Below are 21722 nucleotides of genomic sequence, written 5' to 3' on the forward strand. Positions count from 1 at the left end.
CAAAGTCCGGCTAATTATTATGAAGAGAAACCGTAGCGCCTTGCATCGTGAGGAAAGCCGGAGTCTGGCCGTGCGTGAATCTGGGTTACGCGCGCCGAAACCGAGCACTGACACTGGCGCGCTCTCTGCCCTGCCCCCCCTCCACCTGCAGGGCGCGCTGGAGCGCCGACGTAACCCCGCGTTGCACCCCCTTTTCTGCGGGTTTTCGCGGGGGTCAGCACGCTCGAACCAAAATCTGAACGAGACCGCGTGCACCGCGCTATGTTATGCGTCGGGTATGAAGATGCTTTCGAGACGGTATCGAGCGCAAACTCAACCCCACGGCTGAGTGGCCAAATGAAATGCGAATGCTCGCAACAGAGTGTACTTGTTGCGAGCCTCGACATCACTTTGCATCGCACGTGAAACACATTGCGGCCTAATGATGAAGCAGGCCATGAAGTAGAGAATATATGAAATGATCAGATGGGTCATTCGTCGCCGCGTTCTCAAATCAGCTTATTTGCGGTGAATTAGATCAATCAGATCCCCCGCAACGTGGAAATCGGTTCCATGCGAAGCAGTCCGCGAATAACTAACTGTCTATGCTGCTTTTTTTTTTGCTTTGAGTCAACCATTAAAAGGTCACCGACACAAATTTCGTGGCCGAGATAGATGGCAGGATCGATTCCCGTGAACATGCGTATGCCATCTGCAAAATATGAACAGCGAATACAGCATGGAAGGTATTTTAAATTAATTTTGAAAGTTTGAGTGAGCGATCGATTCCATCACGCTGTTGACACCCTAAAAGGGGACCCTTAGGGAGCCCCTTACTTCCCTCATGTGACCACGCTGCAGCAAGTTATGGGACGTCATAACCACCGTTTATCTTTGGTCGCGTTTGATCTGGCAGACTATACTCGGCAGCTGCTCGTGAGTCCGTGGCCATGGCGCACGAATTGAAAGTTTTGCGTTTCAATGACATTGCTGTTCCGTTCCCACTTTGAAAAAAAAAAAAAACCTCTTGATGTGAACCGCATGGAAGTGCGTCAAAGTTCTGTGAGCTAACATGGTCGAGCCTTGCACCCGCTAGGTGGTGATAGTTGCACCCGTGGAGTGGTGCAATGATAACTAGCCTGTTTTAAATATCTTTTGCGCGCTGCAGAAAACGATGCTTCATGTTATAACTAACAGGCCCCCAGAAACATTCAGCAAAAGAAAAAAAAACGCGAGGCAAAATTTTTGTGTCACTGTCGATCTACATGTCGATCCACTTCTTTGTTAAGAAGTGGATCGACATGTTTCAGTAAATGGAGTAGTATAGTGCGTACATCGTACCGCGCACGTGGGCTACACTGAAGTTCAAAGGGGAACTTATGGTCTTACATAAAATGAGCATTCAGCTTAGAGCACAGGCGTCCGTTTGATTGAAACGAAGCTCATGCCGTGGTGCAATTCACATTGTGTTTGCAATGCTGTGAATATCATACAGCATAAGTTGGTGTGTTGCTCCCTAGTCGAGCAACACTTGATTATAGCTTGCTGCGTGATAGGAGTGCAAATGTTATGCTTATTCAGCTTATATAAAAGCGGATTCATCAATCATCACGGAAAGAAAAATTGAGGTTAAGCCAGCGTGACGTCTTTATCATAGGAGTGGCACCTATTAGCTTGATATAAAAGTAGACAACGAGCACAGCGACCATAATTGACAATGCACCGATATACCGATATCATTCTTGCGCACAGGGTCTTGTTTCCCAGTTAGTTTGGAGACCTGGCTTAGATCTATAGAATGCTTGACTGCCAAGTAAATTGCTTGGCTCGATTCCTGCTGGGACTTTTTTTTTTATTTTTGCATTTGTCGGGTCAACGTGGATGAGGCTGCTTTTATTGACGCTCCTTCGTTTAAAATAATAATGCCTGTTGTGACCGCTCCTGAGTAAATATAAACTGTTCATCAACCATGGCGCATACCCGCCTACCGCGGCCAATGGTATACTGGTACGTGCCACACTTTACGTGACTAATGAAAAGGGTTTCATGATGTCCACACCAAGGTGTCCACGCCATGATGTCCACTCCAGCCACCTCCTGTGTAACTGTGCGCCATCACCGGGTAACCAAGAAGTAGCAATGCCAACTGCCATTAGCAGCAGGATCATCAGCTGAGAGCCAGAAAGCCAAAGAGACGTGGTACAGCACAGGTTTAGCGTCCTGGAACGCCAGTGGCCGAAGCGGCGCCCCCACGGGTTTGACGCAAGTAAGCTGCTGCTTCGGGACGTGTGAGCGCGCTAGTGTCTCGCTTTAATTACCCTACCCCTTCCTCCTTTATGCTGGATTGCTAATAAAGTTGTTTCACTCTCACAAAAGCTATAGCCTACTTTGAAATTCAATGATTACATTGTGATAATCCACAATTTAAACTTCTCTAGTAACATCATACAATGAAATGTATGCACTAAGTCGTTGAAGTACTCACTAGGGCAGCCCCGCCGCGTGGTGGTCTAGTGGCTAAGGTACTCGGCTGCTGAACAGCAGGTCCCGGGATTGAATCCCAGCTGCGGTGGTTCCATTTTCGATGGAGGCGGAAATGCTGTAGGCCCGTGTGCTCAGATTTGGGTGCACGTTAAAGAACCCCAGGTGGTCGAAATTTCCGGAGCCCTCCACTACGGCGTCTTTCATCATCTTATGGTGGTTTTGGGACGTTAATTCCCACACATCAAATCAATCTCACTAGGACAGGATGTCACGTTCAACTCCTAAAGGGCGAAGCTTAAGGATGCTCCAATTTTTCAGTTATCACTCGACGAGTCCATCGACCCTACCAAACCTATTAAGCGCCGAAAAAAACGCACTATTTCTAAAATGGCTGGCCACATTTTTCATGTTATAGGATAGCTTATGTACACTGTATGGAAGTACAGCTGAAAATTTCCTCTGCTCCTGTACTAGATGAACAGGTAACGTTGGTGTGAATGCCTTCGTAATTTGGCATCAAAAGTCTCCAACACCAATGTCGACAGCTGTACGCAAAACCAATATGGCTTCGATAATTAGTACAAAATTCAAAATCACATTTTATTGCTAGGGACCATTCTTAAAGCCCTTAGAACTTATATGTTAAAGGGACACTAAACTGCAAAACGATTTTTCTCATGTTAGTGAATTACTTTTTAGCAGTTCCAAGATCCCCACACTTGCCACGAGAAGACCCCGGCAAGCGAGAAAACGCACAAAAATAAAATGTGGGCAGTGACGCCACCTTGAGGTTCCCACACCAGGTGTCATGACGTCGTAGATTTTGACGGCATCTACAAGGTCCTGCTCAGTTCCTAACGAGGTAAAAAGAAAATACATTACTTCATGAGGGGGCCATAGACTCAATATGTCAAGTTACAGGGAATTTTGTTGAACCTCTGTCGCCAAATACGAAGTCTAGATATCGAAATACGTAACGCCACGTGTAGAGATTTTTGCGCGAAATTTAAAAATAAAACGTTGACCCTGATTTTTTCTTCTAATAGTATAGGTATTGATGATTGGTGAGGTGTACCGTCTCAATATCACAACATGGTGATGGAGACGCCTTGTTGAAGGGCTCCGGAAATTTAGAGCGCATGGGGTTTATAATATGCACCCTAATCTAAGTACACAGTCATCAGGTCTTTTTCATTTTCGCCTCCATTGAAAATGCGGTCGCCGCGGCTGGGATTATAACCGCGACCTACGGGTCAGCAGTGGATCACCTTAGCCACTAGAACACCGTGGCGACCCCGCCGCGGTGGTCTAGTGGCTAAGGTACTCGGCTGCTGACCCGCAGGTCGCGGGTTCGATTCCCGGCTGCGGTGGCTGCATTTCCAATGGAGGCGAAAATGTTGTAGGCCCGTGTACTCAGATTTGGGTGCACGTTAAAGAACCCCAGGTGGTCAAAATTTCCGGAGCCCTCCACTACGGCGTCTCTCATAATCATATGGTGGTTTTGGGACGTTAAACCCCACAAATCAATCAATCACCGTGGCGGGTCTAATGGCGGTTAATGAACGATACCAGAGTTCTCAGAGATCAACCTAAACCAATTCATTGTATCACTTAACGTCTCTAAGTTCGTAGGCATGTCGTCAATCTGGTACTCGCGGCTCGCATTTAATGAGGTCGAAGTTCCCTAATTTTGCAGTACATCGGACAGAGGCGTGGTCGATACACGAGCACTCTTTCTTCTGTGCGAGTGATTCGCTGCTCCCAACCATGCGATCCGATTGTCGTTATCGCCGCGGCTCTTGATGAGATCGCGCCTCGGCAGTGGCCCCGGGAGAAAGTTGTCGCGCTGGAAGCAAGTCTCTCGCGTAGCTTTCCCCGTCCGTGCCGTCGCTTGCGTGTTGGGAACGCCGACTGGCCTGCTCTTCCCTCGCCGTCGAGCGGCGCCGCCCCGCGCGGCCGTCGTGCGACGCGCCCGGGGGTCCGGCCGCGGCGCTCTCTCTCCCGCAGCGGCCGTGCCTGATGGGCCCTGCACGAGCATGACCAACCCGCGCGGCCTCCGATCGAACCACGCACGACAGATAAACCAGTTTATTGGGAGTCCCCTCCTCCCCGTTGCGTCCACCCCCTGCGCACAATTTGCTTTCTTTTATCGGGACGATCCGCGTGGCTTTCGCCTTGCATGCAAGTTGCACTTTCGTTCAGACTACCGCTTCATTCATCGCGACCAGCAGCGCCCGCGGCGATGGCGCCTTTGCTCCCGCATGGAAAATGTCCGGGCAGCGCCGTCGTACACCTTATCTCTCGGATGTCGCCCCACTCAGCTGACTGACGACAGAAACAAAGTCTCATAAGTGTCCCCTTGTCAATACTGCTGAGTAGTAGTGCTGTTAGTGAGCGAACAAAGGTCGACGCTGTAGTTCATCGGCTTCGGAAGCGGCATAGAGGCGCTGAGCACGGTGTAAAATGACCATACCGAAGGAGACTGCAGGCATGTCATAGAGGAGCCATTGCTCGAGTAATCCAGATTCTTGAGTAACGTGACGTATGCATTTCTATTTAGATCAACTGTAGCAATTTCCTTTTTGCAACTATTTCATTTTTATTCTTTCTGCCGTGGTACTTAGTGCACGAAACAGAAGAAGTAGGGACCGAAAAAAATACCCTGACGGCGTCCCACTTTATGGTTTCCCGTACCATTAGCTCCCCGTGTGAAGCTGTGAGCACTGTGGAAAGCACGCACAATCGAAAGTGTTGAGTAGGTGTTGAGTAGTATATATATATATATATATATATATATATATATATATATATATATATATATATATATATATATATATATATATATATATATATATATATATATATATATATATATATATTGTAAAAAGGAAAAAAGAAACGGATTTGCTGCACCACCGCAAGTGCGTTAAAGTGCTTTGAGTACACTATCAGGACACGAACAAACAGCGCTCAGAATTGTATGGCGAGAGAACATCTCACAGCCTCTGTTTGTTCCTCCCTTGTTTGTAAGCCTTATATTGCATGCAGACTTGCCTACTTGCCCATCCTTTCTCTTTACTGCGCGTGTGTTCGTGCGTGCTTTTTCTCTACCCTTTTCTTTTTCTTACCTTTGGTGAAGGGTAGCAAAACAAATGCAATTCCGGTACACCTCTCTGGGCTTTCCTCTAATATGCCTCTTTCTCTTCCTATATATGTTATCTGCAGCACTCGTCAATGTCATTGTGACTCTTTTTTCAGGCACGAAACAGCACTGTGTCATTATTCTCTTCCTCCCTTTCGGAACAGTCTTCGTCATGTACTTTGCAAGGTTTGGAAAAATTGCTGGGGTAGCATTCTCCTCAAGGGCAGACACATCGTGTAGTATATAGACTTCTTTTCCATTCACAACTTGCACGTAGTGTCTCATGATAAACCTGCGAAAACAATAGAAAGTGAGCATAACCTCTCCAATGAAGGCATTTAGGACTTCAGAACAACGCAAATATTGTGCAGTTGGGCTGCTATCTTAGGTGACACACATCGAGCGGTGGTTCAATAGATGCGGAACGCGAATGTACCCACGTGGAGCAAGATGCCAAAACAAATGCAAGAAGAACTGATCATCTGGATTAGTCTGGCTCTTTCCATTGCAGTTACACGCTCCTCAGCAAAACAAATGCAATTGCGGTACACCTCTCTGCCCTTTCCTTTTATATGCCTCTCTCTCTCTGTATATATGTTACCTGTAGCACTTTTATCGTCTTGCACTATATATATATAGCGCTGGTTCCCATGCCAAACAGTCCTTTTGCACAAGAACAGACAAATTAAAGAGAGACAAAAAATACGCCCATGCTACCTTTCTTAAGAACTTCGTCTAATCCAGCTGGACTATTAGCAGTCGTTCTACAACATTAGAAAAGTGACAAAGATTGATCAATAAATCCACGGTGGGATTTTTTTTTTCTGAGTGCCGCTTTTAGCGCACACCGCTACTTCTGGGCGAAAGAGGCGCGCGCTAAAGCCCGTGCTAAACGTAGAAGCTGGTGTGTTGTGTCGTGGCGGCCCCGGTACCGACGAAGAATTAGGAACAAGCGTTGAACCAAAGCCCGCCGACGCAGCGCCGCCTCGGAAAGCCAGCACACGACGGGGCGCAGAGCGCCGAAGAGAACGTCCGCCTCGTTCGAGTACTCGTCACCAATTCCTTATTTACACATATGTACTCATCATGAGATTTGATTGATATGTGGGGTTTAACGTCCCAAAACCACCATATGATTATGAGAGACGCCGTAGTGGAGGGCTCCGGAAATTTAGACCACCTGGGGTTCTTTAACGTGCTACTCATCATGAGACACATAGCTGCCACGCGAGGCGCCACGTGACAATCCAAAACGAAACACAAACTAACAACACCAACACCACTGAATCATCATGCAGCCAGTGGAGGTCGATAAGTAGGCAGTCTGCGCTTCAAAACGCGTGAGAAAAAAAAATAATATGAAGCTACGATGAATAAATCGAAGGCCACCAATGGCTGCCTCGCGCGCGTTTTTTGCCGGTTGAACTGGTTGGTGTTTGCTTAAATCAAAGAGGTCAGCAGCGCTTATCTCACGCGATCTAAAGCTATACGCAGCGTGCTTCGTGCATGTGCGTGTACGACCACGTTCCTGGACGGATTAACGGGTGTAAAGCGCGCTTCTTTCTCGTAAATTGTTCGTTCGGACAAATACATTGCTGCCGCTCGACGCTATTCTTAAGCTATCTCATTGCCAGTGGCGGGCACGCACGTTCTGTGCTTTGTACGATGGTGCACGTATATGCACGACATATGTGGTGGATCGGTGGACAGGTAGCGACCTGCATTGTAATGAGGTCTTCCGACTTGGCTGTCGGAGCTCATTTATCAACATGATATAAATGACTGGTGCGATGCGTGGAGATCACAGCTTCGCAGAGTGAATTATGTGCAAGAAACACTCCAATATAAAGAGAAACGTTATCGGCTCATAGTGTAGTTGGTGTATACGAGCTCCGAAGTCTCACGCACGACGAAGAAAAACGACCCAGAACTTTCATGGGCACTAGTCTGGAGTCTTCGCATGCCTAAATAAGGAAGTACTTGTTGAGAATCAGATGTGATTTGAAATCTCCGCTATTCCCGTTGAAAGCGCCAGGAAAGTTTTTTTTTCAGCATGTTGTGCTCAATCGTGTATCCTCGGAACGATTGATGGGAAAGCGCCTATTAATATCCTTTCGTGTGATCATAGTGCATGTGCACAGCTGTAGCACTTATTTTGAAAAAAGAAAGAAAAGCAAGCGTTTTCATTGTGTGAACCGTGCATGAATAAACCTTTTTTATGTCGCATGCATGCACGAAAAAACTGCTCTCAAATGAGAGTTTACGAATCTAAACGTACTGAACTTATTATAAACAACCGTGAGTACTTTGTCCTCCCCGCCCACAGCCGAAAATTCATTGAAGAAATCTGTAGCAGAAATGTTTAAGAGCATCTACAGCAAAGGAAAGCCCAGATGCCCGGCATGATGACAATGATAACTCAGTGATGGTGATCACCCGAAAGCTAATTAATTTCGCAGGCCATTAAATTCCCGTCCTCTACTTCTGTCAAGGAAACATGATGTTGATAGTGGTAGCTAAGAAGAAGAACCCAATAGTAGACGGAAATATATACCCTGTATAGCAGTCGCCTCAAAGATGTTGCTTTATAATCATGGTGAGGCGGGCGGTGTTTTCCCACCACCATTCGTATCGAGTTTCGCATAAACGAACCTGCTACCGAAGCCTTGAAAAGCAGGACCCGGTGCAATACTTTTCCAAATTACGTTTGAAGCGCTAAACATTACAGTCGTGGTCAAAAGTTCCGAGGCTGCGCTTAAATAAGAAATACATGTTATAGTGACCTAAAAATTAACCCCCCACCCCACCCCGTGCACCTTGTGCATACATATATGACTGCAGTCCACTCGAGACTGGCGTTGTCGCGTTCTCTGGCTATTGTCAAGGGCACAGATAAATTACGGGACGGGGAGGCAGCCTGTGGTACGGACGCTCGCATTATTTCGGCCCTGCACACGCGGCGGCCTCTTTGCCGACGGAAGCGCGCGACCGGCGTGGGCGCACCTTTTCGTGCGAGCCCCGCGAACAACCGGTCGGCTGGCCGGCCACGAAAAGCGGGGGGGACACGAGCATATCGGCCTCTCTCTTTTGGCCGGGTCACGACCCCCATGATCGATAAACGACCGCTGTTCGGCCGTGTGATTGCCGATATTTGCATCCAGAGGCGGCCACAACAGAAGACGAGCGATGGAGCCCGGCTCTCACGACATGAGCCCTAATTGGTGCGTGCCATGCGCATCAGCTATATACGATTCCCCGCGGCTCCGTTCCGGCACTTGGCTCTGTTTGTCCAATTGCTCGCGCGTGAGGCATGAAGAGCCCGCAGCGATATACCACGCAGGGCTGGAGCGTTTATGGCGCTCGCGTCGTTCGTCACTCCGCGCTCTTCATCAAACTGTCTCGTATATGAATGGGCGCCTTCTCGGACCCTTTCGTTTCGGACCTTTAACGGGCTATTCATTTCTCCCTGTTCGGCAGCTGCTGGTTTATGGTCTTTGGCCGTGTAATGCTCACCCAAGTTATTGCAGCTCGGACCCCACCGCGTGTTGTGATGCGCGGCAACTGCAAACAAATGACAGGGGACCGTTTGTTGTCCATACACCAACACGCCCGTGGTCGAATTTCGGAAGACGTCCTTGGCCCCACCGCGAACAGTGGTTGACGCGTGCCGCGCATATGCGATGGGCAGCTGTGATGAATGCCCCGAGGAGACAGGGAAAAGCCGCGGATCCGGCCAGAGGAGCGGCAAAAGGGAGCATCCGCCTGGCGACACCGGCCAGCCTTGGCGGCAGTAGGAAAGACAATGTCGACAGAAGTGGCCAGATCCATCACTCTTTCCCGCGGGGGGGAGGCACCGGCCGACACTTCTACGCATGTCTCTGCTCGGAGAAAAATCTGCCGGACCCATGCTGGGATCTTGTTCTACTTCCGAACGCGAGGCGAACGACGCGCTTATTTTGGCTCGGTACTGGGCAAGGAAAACGAGCGCCGGGCCGAGTTCTCCCACGGCGGTGCACCCCCCCAGCGCGTTTCCTCGTGCCCCCCGAGATGGCCATCGCTTATGTTCGCAGCTTGGTGAAAACAGCGCCACCGCACGCGGGATCCATCAAGCTAGCAGCGCGTCCATTGCCAACTTGCCAGCGTGAATTGGCGGTTGTTCCTTCCTCCCCGGCAAGTTTCTCGTTCGTCACAGCCGCACCGTAGGTCTGAGCATCTTACGCAACGCGTGTGCTTGCTAAGCTGTCGTCGTTTTCTATCAGTCGGGAAAACGGGGACACGTTTGCATCGCGCCGCTATACTCGCTATCACGCACGCGTACGTAGTGCGTGTGTATAGGCGTGTTAGTGCTCCGCAAGCTTTTTCGCGTACTAGACGAAACGTCGTAACTGGACTGTGCGACCAGTGCTAGCTTTGCAGTGTATAATACGAAAGCCGCGTTCTGTGTTAAAGCACGCTGTGGTCTGCCGCATATTGGACAAGCAATTTAGGATTTTCTCGTGCATATACTGGAGACGCCATCGCATATTCCTTATATCTTGATGTTTCAGGAAATTTGGGGTTATAATTCAACGTCTGTCGCAGTAATAAGCCAACGTAATATGCGAGATATATACTTATAGGCGTATTAAAGTATCTGTGTATGTAATTATACACGTAATTGGTGTACAGTGAACGAACACGGTATGTTTATAGAACCAATCGCTTCAACAAAGGTAGCTTGTCAAGAACGCTGACAAGTGAAGGAACGAAGATTGTACTGAAGTTGAACCTGAATGGAGATCCGTTTCTTCCCGTCGTAAGAACGTGAGATTGAAATTTTTCTTTTCTATTTACTACAGTAAAGGTGGCGCCAACAAGAGATAATCACGGTACCTAAAGAAAACCACAGTGTATATCTAGAAGCTTGATTGCAAAATCCTGAAGTAACACGTGTGTTAACTAATCTTTTGTACGACAGGCTGACTGCATTTTTTGGTGCAGGCTGACTCCAATGCAAGTGCACGGCGTGAATGAACATGCTGTAACCCCTTCGGTGTAATGCCTTAAGGCGCAGTGGTGTAACTAGTTGTAAATAATGGAAAAAAAATTAAAATAATTACAAAGTTATTGAAGATCCACGAAGTGAATTCATCATGTCTATGTTGAAGTCGGGGACAAGTATAAAGGACGGACAGAAGGACATGGTCGGTTGGTTGTACGGACGGATACACGGACAGAGTACGGTTTGTTTTAAACCTTTATGCGCGCTATGAACGCTCTATGTGTGGTATATGTAACACCTGTGTTTCAGTCCAACGGTAAGTTGCGACAACGGCGTCAGCGGACATCGCGAGATGTAAGGAGCTTCTCTTCCAAGAAGTCCCTTTGGTGAAACGTTGGTTGCCGAGGCGGCTTTTGCTCGGCCACTGTTGGTCGAGTATTTACCTTCCTGTGTCCCCTCTGTCTTGTTTGCACATACGAATGTGCAACCTGTTCTAGGGTGTGGGGTAATCGGGGCCCTCATCTGTGATTAGACACCTCTTTCTGTCATGTTTGATAAAAAAAAGATAACATAGGAAAAGAAGCCCGTTCACAGAGCGTGTATTGGCGGGTGTCATAACAACAGTAGAAATAGTAGCACATCAACCTATACGTCGCGGCAACAGTCGCTGTTGATCTGTGCGAGTCATCTGCGGACTATAGACGCACGCTGTCACTAGCTCTCTTTCTCTTCGCAGTAATACACGAATGCGAAGTGTGATGAATGAATGCTATGCAGCAGGGCTATGACGCACGGGCCCTTGTAGTTTTCCTCCTTCCCTTTTCTGCAACCGGTAAGTGAAGAGCTACACTTGGTCTGACCTTTGATGAACATGGCACAATAGGAAGTGGTGAATAGATAGATAGCATGTGCGAGACAATGCTTGCTGCCTCGGCAATCGGCCTACGTCACCGTGATATTTGCTCCTTAATGTGCCCTCAAGTGAAAAAAAAGTACAGGATACTGTGCGGTGTGCATTTGGCAGGAAACGGGGCGGCAGTGTTTGTCTCGGACTGTGATAGGTGACCTTTAAAGCTATTCAGACGGGGAGCAAAGAAACCGAGGCAAGTCCTAACCACATGCCGGGCACTGTAGTTGTAAGACACAGAAATAAGGGAACAGCACAAACGTTCATACTCTGCAGTGAAGTTTCCTGAAACAAAAAAACTACATGGAAAGTGAGTAACCTGCATGATATATAACTGTGCCACTTGGTCGACCGTCATTGAGAAGCTGCATGCACTCACACAAAAAAATTAGTAAAAAGGTAGCAACTGCAAGCAAATATACTGTAATGCTTACTACCTTTATTAGACCGTTACTGCTTTTTGCTATCTGTTTACTATCTACGTAATACACAGTAACTGGAATGAAATAGCTAGTAACTGCAGCCGTTACTAACTCTCTCGCACCGTTACTACTTTTTTGCTACCAGGCGATTCAATATCTAATATAAAATAGTAGGTAATACCTGTTGTAGTAATATATTAGAGGAATCGTGCCAAAGTATCATCTCCAAACAGAAAAATGACGTAAAAGATATCTACAGATAGAAGAAGAAACGTTTGTGGTAAATTACGCAATCGAGATACGGAACCGTTCATCTGATTATAGTAAACAGATATGACATATTATTCCTTTAAAGCACGGCTGACTAAAAGTCTTGCGCTACGTCCCCAAACACACATAACCAGGTAGTATGGCATATAGGACTATATGGTCACATTTTTTATAGTTTATACTGAAACATAAGTGCTCACTTGTACCAGGCATGCATCTTCAAAGTGGGGGCCATATATACTCCGGTAGTCGTTTACTTAGCACCGTAGTGTAGTGTGCTTGTCACGGCCATGTATTCTTCGCGTTCATGACACACCACTCAGTATGACCAGACGTTTCATGAATTGACCAGTTTTAACAATGTAGAAATGATGTGGCAAAATGGACACGATGGTATTAGTTACTACTTTTTTCCTCTTAAAACCTCTAAAAGTTACTACCTATGGTTAGTAGCAGTTAGGGTAGTAACCGTTAATAAATGAAGTTAATAACGGCAAAAGTAGTAATTGTTACCACCCTCGCCGTTACTAACTGCACTTATTAGGAGGGTCGTAACATATGTGACAAGCCTTTAGTATACCCCAATGTTAGCAAGTACTACTATCTTTTTTTTTCCAAGAGTGGGCGCTGCTTTTGTACCGCTAACATACTCTTCTATCCCGTTATTAAAAATATGACTGGTCCGCCCCAGTGGTGTAGCGATTACCGTGCTTGGCTGCCGACCCGCGGGTTTAATCCTGGCTACGGTGGCCGCATGTCATTGGAGGAGGTGAAAGGCGAGAGGCCCTGTGCGTTTTTAGTGCACGTTAAAGAACATCACATTGCCAAAATTTCCGCAACCGTCCACTGCGGTGTGCCTCATAATCGCATCATGGTTTGGGCCCGTCAAACCCCAGATAATATTAGAAATATGAGTGTCTTTTTTTGCGCTTATGCAAAATAAGTTAGGTCTGGTAAAGCTGCTCCCCTCTATTTCGTGTTCTCGTGCAATGATTTGGACGCATGACCTTATCGTACTTACGTTCCACTCCCACGAAAATGTTGTCATAAGACTTAGGCTGTCAAAGTAAGTTGATCCTGATCGCTTTGTCGTCTGGCCTTTTCAGGCCCGAAAGTGTATGTGATCTATCGCTTAACAATGTCAATTCTTTGGCGATACTTGTTTTTTTTCTTCAAACGAATGGTATTGACTAAAACCTTCTCTTACATGTACAAACTCGGTTCCGAGGCTCAATATTGGGCATCTGCTTATTCTACGTAGGATCCACGCACACGCTGTCATCGACCGCTATAAGACCTTCATCTACGGTATGCGAGCGCCAACGAAGGCAGCGGATAAGGGCCGCATTTTAAGTTCTTTACTCACATGCAGTACAAGTCAGTAAGACGTTGAATGAGACGCCTTGAGGAACCGCTTTTTCGTGTTAGCTCCTTTCACTCGTGAGGAATATGTAAAACCGAGGACCGCTAACGGATTATTCTAAAGCAGCGGCGAGTGCAAGGCGCGCCCCCAGCGGCGCGACCCGTCGGTGGCACCCGTATATGCTTACGGCGCTGACGAACCTCGCTTTTTGCATAGTCGGCGTCCCGCCAGCGCTGTTTGTAAATGGACACCGACTGTGGGGAATTACGGCTTTTCTCTCTTGCACGCCTGTCATTTCCAGCGGAGGTCCTCGCAAGGACACGCGCCCGCAGGTCGGTCCGAAGCGGGGGCCTGGACGGAGACCCCGCGCCCCACGGCCTTGCAGTTCAAGGACCCCCCCCGCGGAACCCGGGTGAGCGCTTCCGATCAGCCACGGCCGGAAATGCGCGCACAAAACGCTAGCTGGTCGCATGGTGACACGACTCCCTATCGGAGTTCCAAGCAGAGGTCTGCCTGAAAGCCTCCTTTTTTTTTTTCATGCGTCAGACATTTGATCACACATTTTCGTTGTTGGCACCTTGCCGGTTCCTTTCAGTGGGAGTGTCAGCAAAACAGAGCTGCCTGAAATGATTCGCGATGAACCAACCCCACAAGGGGCGAGTCGCCGGAATGTAAAAGCCTACAGGAATTGAAACGGCAAAGACTGGAGAGTGTTGTACTTGTTAGGGTCAGTTATCTTTCAGACTGCGCGTGACGAGGCGAGAGGAGTGCATTTTCGCAACACGCAGTCACAACTACGCAGAATTTCTGACGACTGAGGCGAAGTGTTCGATGAGAATCGATACTGTACGTAGTTTCAACCTAGCTTGAAACCTCCACCTTAACATAATTTTCCACGCGTGGCGAAGCTTTATGGAAGTTGACCAAGGGTGCAAGAACAGATAACTTTGTCGAACGTTGAGCTAAACTGTTTTTGTCCAAGGAGCATAAATTAACATATTTTTTGTATAAGCATAATCTCACAGATTGTAAGCTGCAAAGGTGTTAACCTTAAAGCTGAAATTTGATTCGTTTACGACCTGGTTTCTCCAGTGAGGATATCTGCGCGGTGATTCATGGAACTAACAAAATTATCAAAGAAAAAGCTAGTTTTTTTTTTGGCTATATATTCATGACGTACACAGTTTTGAGAATCCAAATAGCCACCAGACTAACCGATATATCCATCACAAGAGAGATTTGTAATCCCGAATGCTTTTCGAAGCAAAGTTTCTTAATATAAAATTTGCCTATATTGGTCACGTTATGCGGACTTCTGGTTGAGTGTCACCTAATGCATGCAAAAATGGAAAGTAACAGAAAAAGAGGCCGCCCATATACACGACGTAGTTATACGATACTTCGGAGGCCACCGACTGTAGCTGTATTTATAAAAATGTGTGCGACTATATCTCGCTAGGGTTCGGATACTGAGTGTATCATGATTAATAGTCGGCAACTCGATGCAGCAACAACATGCAGGCTCAAGTGGAAGGTTTGATTGGGTACGTACGGCTCAGTATGAGGGCTGTATACGACACAAATGGCATAATGATTCGACGAAGACACCTCCACTAAAGAGGGCGCCTTATAGTTTTTAAGTCATGGGATATGCAAGGCCAGTTTACCGAAGCAGGCACTCGAGAGACGCTTCGAACAGGCGCCCTCAGTGCACAATCGATATGCGTTTGCCAACTGTCTTATTAGCGAGACAGGCGCGCAGAGTGCTCGAGCGTCACCGCTTCTGATGTCTTCGGGAATCGTGCACTAAGCCGGGCGACCGGTGTTGTGTTCATCAACACGTCGCCGCCCCCTCGGCTTCCGCACCACGCGCCACTCGCAGTGATTGCATCGCGCTGCACTTCGCGGTCGACGGACAAGCGCTTTTGGCCTGGCTCCAGGGCGGCGCTGCTGCTGCCAATTGCTTTCTTCAATGCGGCTTGTTCGTACCGGGCGAGGATGATACGCGGGCTTGATCAAAACGCACTTCTTCGGAGACAGCGACCTTCGGCCGGACCTTGTGCAATGGACGCATCGTAGCCCCGACAGCCGGCCCTTTCGCGCAGTTCCGCTCGGCCCACGACCTTCTGCGGCTCTTAGCGAGTGCTTTCCAGGAGCTCTTATCGCGACCTCGCTACAGGCTGCTTAATGTCCGGAGGCGTGACTGGGCACCGATTTATCCTTGCGGCGTACCTATCATCATGTAACAGTGGCCAATCGGGGGGGACTGCATGCAGTACGCCAGCCAGACTGTTCGCCCGTGACGCAATATGTGGCACTATCCAACCGATTGTTTTTTCAGTCTGCCGCGACAAATCCCACTAGACCCTGCGTCTGGCACTTGCACGACATCAACGTTTGCTCGTCCAAGTGCATAGCCTCGGGTGTCACAACAACATTCGAAAACATCACTGCTGTTGGCAAACATAACCGTCCAGCTGTTAGCCCATACAATAGAGCCTCCAAATACAAATTTTGGCGAGAAAATATCTGGTGTGGAACAATGAGAAAAAAAAATAATTAAGTACCACAATACTATGACCAGAGGAGCTGCCGCAAACGACACATAGGTGGCACAAAACTTAGAAGCACAACGGATCATACACCCTGCAACTTAACCTCAAATGTCTGCCCGAAAAGTCCCTTATGAACTTTGCGTCTCTTCTTTCAAGGTCTTGAGCAGCATGTCTTTTGCCGCGACATGCGCCGTACTTGTGTGGCTTGCCGCGTGCGCCTGCGATTTGGATTGCTGTTTCGTTGTTCATTTTCTGGGCACCAGCGGCGAAGGGTCTGCAGCGTTTCTGTGGTATAAGCACATACGGTTTTTCCGCCGAACGGCGCATGCGCCCTAACCACATACAACTTCACAGCAAGATGCGGCACTTGGCGGTATGTGAGGGTAAGCTTCTGACGATGTGAAAAAAAAAGCGACCAGATGAACTGCCTGACCCGTATATGACCTTCAGGTAGTTGACGTGTTTAGTGACGTTTTTCAGTGGAGAGAACAACAAGCACCTCCAATGTTGTGTGCGAATCTGCACATTACACGAAGCTAGCTTGTTAAATTAACGCAAAACAAAAAAAACGCATTTCATATTTTTCGCATTTGTGAACCCCCCATTAACAATTCCGAAAGCACTACTCTATAGCCGCGAATATATGCACGATGAACGCGGATGAAGAGAAAAAACAACAACATCGGCATCAACTCGCTGTGACGTCACTGATTGATGGCGTCTTCTGAGGCCTCTTTAATTCTTTATCGGTAAAGTCACGTTCTATACTAACAGAACCAGAAATTGAATTAGTAAGGTTTGAGAAGTTTTGTGGAGGCAACGAGGCCAAAATACGAAAACATGCCATAATGTCTCTGATGTCAGCGAAATTCGGGTGGTTAAATTTTAAATCACATCAAATCTAGTTTTATTATTCCTTCTGTTTATAGAAAGGAGGACTGTGAAAAAAAAGCAGCATAAAAGCATGACAGCAAAAAGTGGTAATAATAATAATAATAATATTAATAATGTAATAATAATAAAGTCTTCATGAAACTTAAGCTAAAAAGAATTTAAGTAAGCACAATTCTTCGCGGTAGTTAAAAAAGGTTAGTAAGCAAACTGGAGACTTCAGAAAGCAAGTTTCAGAAAACTTTGCAGAGAGAACGTATATATATATATATATATATATATATATATATATATATATATATATATATATATATATTTATATGTGTGTGTGTGTGTGTGTGTGTGTGTGTGTGTGTGTGTGTGTGTGTGTGTGTGTGTGTGTGACGTCAGTGGTCCTTACACTATACAACTAAGAGCTGAAATTTTCGGTGCTCCACAAATCGAAAATGAAACTCAGACCCCGATTTCGTTTTTATTAGTTAGCCTATGCTGGTCGAATTAACTAAACTTGAGTTCTCATTAAGTATTTCATCAGTCGAAAATTAGTACTTCACTTTAGTGTGCCTTGAACGAGGCAGCAATAGTTAGCACAATCGACCGAAAGCAAGATGGCTTTCGCCTTCAAGTCGTCTTCGGCAAAGCAAAATGGGCTTTCTGACTGTTCCGCTTTTTCCTCTCCCTTGGGATATGCAGTTAAATGTGCGAGAAATTCGACCCCTGTTGCAACGAATGTGATGTAGGGCCGACCGCGCAAATATGTCGAATGGCGAAAGGAACCCCTTTCCGTGTCATTTACGGCAAACCCACGTTCGCACTGTAGACGATCCAAGGTGGTGACTCAATGCGGTCGCCTCCAAGTACAGGGCTCGCGTGGCCTTCTGTGCTGACACTCCTAAGATCTTTCCTGCTGTAAAGAGCCAATCATCGAGTCTCCTCAAGGCACACATGAGAGTCCGAATTTGGAACAGAGGCACAAGCGAGGATCTAGTTTCTACACAGTTGCAGTTACTGCACAATGATGGCTCTGTCACATGGATAACAGGTCGCCGACTAGCACCCCCGGGTTTCAAGCACCCACATATACCCAATAATGTGGATGGGTGGATGACCACCGCTGTAGTTCAACTGGTAGAACGCCAGACGCGTGATTCGAAGGTTTCAGCTTCGGTCGCGGTCAGCGGCAAGTCGTGGTTTCTTCCACCGCCTCCCCATATGTATACCCCAGTTATTAGATAGCATCCACTAAATTTTCCCTGGCATTGTTGTCTGTTAGCTATCATAAATATTTGGTCTAACAAAAGAAAGACTACCCCTTGTAAATTCCCCTTCTTTACTTCTGCCATACCATGACGATAGCTGAATGAGTTAAAGAATACACGTACCCACAGCTGACGCAGCATTATATAGCGTCACGTCGAGATATCTTGGACGGCAGTTGTTGCTAGGGCAACAATTCAAGGTTCTGTGAGCGACGGTTGGAGTTTAGCCGAGAATTACAGTGTGTAATCGCGGCATTAGGCACGATGTGACTAAGTCCTGTTACCATAATAAAATAACTCACGCACAGAAAGGAACGCACGGCAAAATTCACTTCGCCCACTCATGGAAGGCATACACGTTATCGTTCGGGTCAGTCGTAAGTCTGTAAGGACTCGTTTGTGTTGGCAGCTTTCGAGGTTGCTGTTGATTTGTAATTTTTCACATTTGCAATCAGCGTTCGATGATTGGAAGTTCATGTACAGGTGCACTTTTCTACTGGCTGATAGCCATCCTTGGGCATTTTTGATCGGCTCCACATTTGGCCAAGCTTTTTTTTTTTGTCGCTATTTTCGCTCTGATGAAGGCTGACAGAAATACTGAAAACAGACGAACACTCTTTTGTACTCTTTCTGTCACGCCGTTCTATCAAAATTGAACCCGTAAAAACTCACTCAGCTGTCAGTTCTACCTTTGCTCTCTTTCTCTCAAAGTCGGCTTGTCGAGATGTTATTCGACACGAAGACGTTGCACAGTGAATGTATGTGGCGAACGTGACATTGGCACATTTCTGTGTGCATTATAAGAAAGCGTTTCTCTTTCTTTCGCAGAACAGCAATCCCTCAGCGCGGCCATACGCGTGTGCATGGTAAACACTTACGACGAGGAAGTTTCAATTCCCCCCCCCCCCCCCAGTAATCAGTACGCAATAATATCGCCCAAGCAGAACGCCAAAGCTCTTTTGAGTGAAAAACGCCTAATAGCGAAAGTGATCGTGCTGGCTTGTTCAGTTGAACAAGTGTAATTACTGTGTAACGCCTTTCATTAGGCTGCGTAATGTAACATTTCTGCAGCCTCTGGAAAAACCCCTAGATTCAAAAAAAAAAAAAAACACCCAATCCTTGAACTATGCATACGAAGAAAATCCCATGATTTAGAAAAAGATACGTAGGGTTGGCGTCACTGGTTGCGCTTCACATGATCTACGTTAATAGCAGCTTGGCGGTATTTTATGTGCCTGCTTTGGCATAACATAGCTTTCACTGGTTAGCAGTCATAGATCTTACAGGAATGAGTCAAAGCTTTTGTCCCGTATCTCGCACCCTACTGCTTGCATGCATATGTATGCCATTGCGTAGAACGAAACTGTTATTGTAACAATAAAAAAAACTAAACTTTGGCTAAATTTTGCAAAAGACTGCAGTGTCAGAGGTACGGAGTAATATACTACGATATCTGCGAAGGATCTGGACACATAGGTGGCTTAGTAGTTGCGCAATAAAAAAGCACTAAGAAACTTAAGCTTCCCTGGTTAGTAACGCCAAAATTTACAAGCTTTACCAGTTCCGTTGGCTAGTATGAGAAATGCTACGAAGGTAGTGAAACGTGCTAAAAAGGGATAAATCGATGCATTCACCAAATGTCTATTAGGATTCTTTTTTTTTTCTAAAGGTGAATGAACTATCAAAAACGACTGCGTGCGCGGAGGTCGATTGAAAAGGTTTTAGGTGACCGTGGCATGGAAGTTAAGCGGCAAAAAGGATGCACTGTTTCAAGAAAAAAAAATCGTCAACGAAAAAGCGCCGACCACGGGCAAACGCCATACGAGACCCTATAGGCAGCATTCGATGATAGCATAGAATTTTTTTTTTATGTTATCGCAAAAGAAGGAACACGATTGACGGGGTGAGCGTGAGGGTGTGATAAAGGTGGAAGATGATCGAAAAGCTTCCCTCGTGCGTGGTCACCCCTTTTTCGTTGAAGATTTTTTTTTTTTTTTAACGTCCAATCCACCAACACCCTGTTCAATCAACATCTGTGCGTGGCGCAGTTATTCGTTCAACTTGCATGTGAGAGCACTAAAGGCGTCACGCGTAAGGCACGTGATATTTGTTTTTTTTTTTAAATCCGCATGATTTAAAAAAAAGGCTAGAAAAAAATAATCAGGGGAGTCATGCACATTAGAACAGGTGAGAAAATTGGATGTTTCTGAGCAAGTTCTACAATCTTTTTGTTGACTATTTTTTGCAAGAGTTAGTATTTGTGAAGTTCGTTGACCAATCTTTGTTAAATACTGAACTTGGTGGGCTGGAGAAAATATCCTGACGTGCTCTATATGTCCCTGTACTGTGCCGATTTGAGGCGCGTAGTGTTTTTTCATTACTTAGTTATCTAAAATGCCATGTATGTATGTATGTATGTATGTATGTATGTATGTATGTATGTATGTATGTATGTATGTATGTATGTATGTATGTATGTATGTATGTATGTATGTATGTATGTATGTATGTATGTATGTATGTATGTATGTATGTATGTATGTATGTATGTATGTATGTATGTATGTATGTATGTATGTATGTATGTATGTATGTAATAGACCTACTCAATAGAGCCTGCTGCATAGACACGTGTTTCATCTATACAATATTTTTTTTCGTGTGTACCCAGCGTAGCTTTCACAACAGCTTAATAAAAGCGTACTGTCTTGCAGAAATCGGTATGCAGATCTTTATCTTCCTGTTAATGAAAAACTATCGCCACCACGAAGGAAAGCATAACTACATTGCCCGCAGACGCCGACACAGTATAGGCCATCTCTGGCCTGCACACGGCAGCCCGCCACATCCTGCACACGCGCGTGCCCTGAGATACTATGTGGCGCTTTGAGACGAAACAGCCGCGCGCGTGGAAGACGGATAGCTTCGAGTATCCGGGACTCCGGGGACCTACCGATCTGTTCGCGTGCTTTATTTGGCATTTTTGTCGAAAGCCTCGACACAGTCTCGCTCGGCCTGACTTGTGTCGGCGGCGATCGAAGTGCAGCGCGGGTCCGATGGGCTAAACTGTACATAGTGTTTCCAAACGCGCAGTCGGCGCTATGAATCACCCCGCACTTCATCCGTCTTCACGAGAACGTGGCCGGTTTCAAGTGACCGCGGGCTTCGGGTTGCGCGCGCAGCGGAGGCCCCACGAACGGCGTCGACCCCATGGTTCACGGTGGCCCTCGCCGTTCACCGGCGACTCGTTCCTTTCGACGGCCGGTCGTCCGTTCAACTGGGAAACAGCGAGAAAAGCACCTCCCCGGAAAACATCCGGGGTGGCACGGTGATTATAACCCCACACAATCCCGTATCTTTATTCATGGCGCCTTTCAACAGGGTCCGACGAGATGGGTGATGCCCAATTAAAATGATTGAGTGGCTAGTTCATGAGTGATTCGGTTTATAGCTGGATCTGAGCTGGCCC

Source organism: Rhipicephalus microplus, chromosome X (assembly GCF_043290135.1).
Source record: "Rhipicephalus microplus isolate Deutch F79 chromosome X, USDA_Rmic, whole genome shotgun sequence".
Taxonomy (NCBI): domain Eukaryota; kingdom Metazoa; phylum Arthropoda; class Arachnida; order Ixodida; family Ixodidae; genus Rhipicephalus; species Rhipicephalus microplus.